We start from the raw sequence: 2640 nt of genomic DNA, 5'->3' as shown, positions 1-2640 counted from the left end.
ACAAATAACTAAGAAGTATATGAAAAGGTGCTGAGTATCATTATTCATCAGGGAAATGCAAATCAAAACTACACACAAAAAGTGGAACATAAAAAAAGAAGTGTACATACACACAAAATTCACAAATTACTGTATGTAAATTAAAACATTAGAAAACTTTTAAAAATTAATTTTAAAAAGGAATTGTTATTAAATTTGTTAACTGTGTTAGTGGCATGATGATGATATGATAGTAAAAACCAACAGATCAGTTAGATGTGCTTGTAAAAATGGCAACAACAATTCTTCATCATCCCCCACATGCCTCTGTGCAATGTGACTTGGCCCCTCCTCCCATCCAGAGGTAGAGTATATTTTGCACCCCCTGACTCTGGGCTGGCCCTGTGACTTGCTGTGACCAATAGAATGCAACAGGAAGTGGCGATGTGTGACTTCCAAGGATAAAGCTTATGAAACCTCTTTTCTCTCGCTTGAAACCCTAAGACCACCTTGCTGTGAAAAAGCCAGGTTTAGCTTATCAGAGGGTGAGAGGCCATATGGGGAAAAATGAAGGTGCTCCAGCCTACAGTTAGCACCAAATGCCAGACACCATAAGTATACATGACTATTATAGATCCATAAAAAATTAAAAATAAATTTTTGTAAAAAAATTGTAAAAAGAAATGGTCATGCAATTTCCAAAAAAAAACTTTGACCTATGCCTCCAACCTTGTACAAAATTAATTCAAAATGGATCATGAGCACAAACGTAAATTTTAAAATTATAAAACTTTTACAAGAAAACAGAGGAGAAAATTTTTATGATCTTAGGTTAGACAAAGAGTCCTGATCCACAAAAGAAAAAAAAAAGATAAATTGGACTTTCTCAAAATTGAAAACTTTTGCTCTTTATAAAAAAGTCTTGTTAGTTGACAAATTATAATTATGTATATTTGTGGGATACAATGTGATTTTTTTTGATGTATGTAAACATTGTAGAAAGATTCAGTCAAGCTAATTAGCATATCTAACACCTCAACAACTTATTTTGTTTGTGGTGAGAACGTTAAAAATTTATTCTTTTAGCAATTTTGAAATATACAACACATTATTATTAACTGTGGTCACCTATAGTTCAACAGATCACTAAAACTTATTCCTCCAATATAACTGAGACTGTACCCTATGATCAACTTCCTCCATCCCTCCTCCCTCCCCTTACCCACTCGTAGCCACCTTTCTACTCTTTGTTTTGCTTTTTAAAAGGCAGCACCACATGTACTCACCATCGAATTGGTATTAACTGATCAACACATAAATGCACATATAAGAATAACATCTATTGGATGTTGGGCAGGGGGGAGGGGGGAGGGAGGAGGGGACGGGTATTTGCATACACAAAGAGTACAATGCGCACCACCCGAAGGATGGACATATTTGAAACTCGGACTTGGGGGGGGCAAGGGCAACATACGTAACCTAAACATCTGAATTAAAAAAAAGGCAATATAAAGAGATGAAAAAGGCAAGCTACAGACTGAGAGAAAATATGTGCATATCACTTATCCAATGAAGAATGACATATATTAAATAGAATATATAAAGAGTTCTCAAAATTCAACAATAAAGAGATAGACAACTCAATTTTTTTTAAATGGGCAAAAGGTTTGAACAGATACTTCACCAAAGAAGATATATGAAATGCAAATAAGCATATCAAAAGATGTTTAGCATCATTAGTCATTAGCAAAATGCAAATTAGAATTACAAAAAAAGACCACTATGCACCTATTAGGATGGCTAAAATAAAAATACAAAAAGCCTGACAATATGAAGTGCAGATGAAAATTAGGAGCAACTGGATATCTCATAAATTATGGGAATGTAAAATGGTATAGCCACTCTGGAAATAGTTTGGCAATTTCTTAAAGAGTTAAATATACACCTACTGTATGACCCAACTCCTACATATTTACTCTAGAGAAATTAAAACTTATGTTCACATAAAAACCTGTACATAAATATTTATTGAAGCATTATTTATAATCTCCTAAAACTGTATAAACCCAAATGTCATTCATCTGATGAATGGAAAAGATGAATGAAAAAATAAATTCTAGTATATTCTTGCAACATAATACTACTCAACAAAAAAAAAGGAACATGTTATTGATTCACACACAATATTGATGAATCTCACATACATTACGCTAAGTGAAAAAAACAGACTAAAAAGATTACATTCTATATGAATCTATTTATATGACATTCTGGAGACAGCAAAGCTATAGAGACTAATAACAGATCAGTGGTTTCCAGAGGTTAGGAATGGGAGGAGGGTTTGATTACAAGGGAGCAGGAGCACAAGGGAATTTTTGGTGCTGAGAGAACTGTTCTGTATCCTAACCATGGAGGTTGTTATAGAATTCTATGCATATGTCAAATCTCATAGAAGTGTACACACACACACACACACATGTAGACCCTAACTCTAGGCCTGCCCTAATGCCAAGTTGACCCCCGTGGACCAAGGCTCCAGGCAGACACTCACATACAAGATATACAAATAACTAAGAAGTATATGAAAAGGTGCTGAGTATCATTATTCATCAGGGAAATGCAAATCAAAACTACACACAAAAAGTAGAACATAAAAAAAGA

The sequence above is a fragment of the Propithecus coquereli genome, unplaced genomic scaffold, assembly GCF_000956105.1.
Source record: "Propithecus coquereli isolate 6110/MARCELLA unplaced genomic scaffold, Pcoq_1.0 Scaffold50, whole genome shotgun sequence".
Taxonomy (NCBI): domain Eukaryota; kingdom Metazoa; phylum Chordata; class Mammalia; order Primates; family Indriidae; genus Propithecus; species Propithecus coquereli.
Note: the sequence above shows the minus strand (reverse complement) of the source record.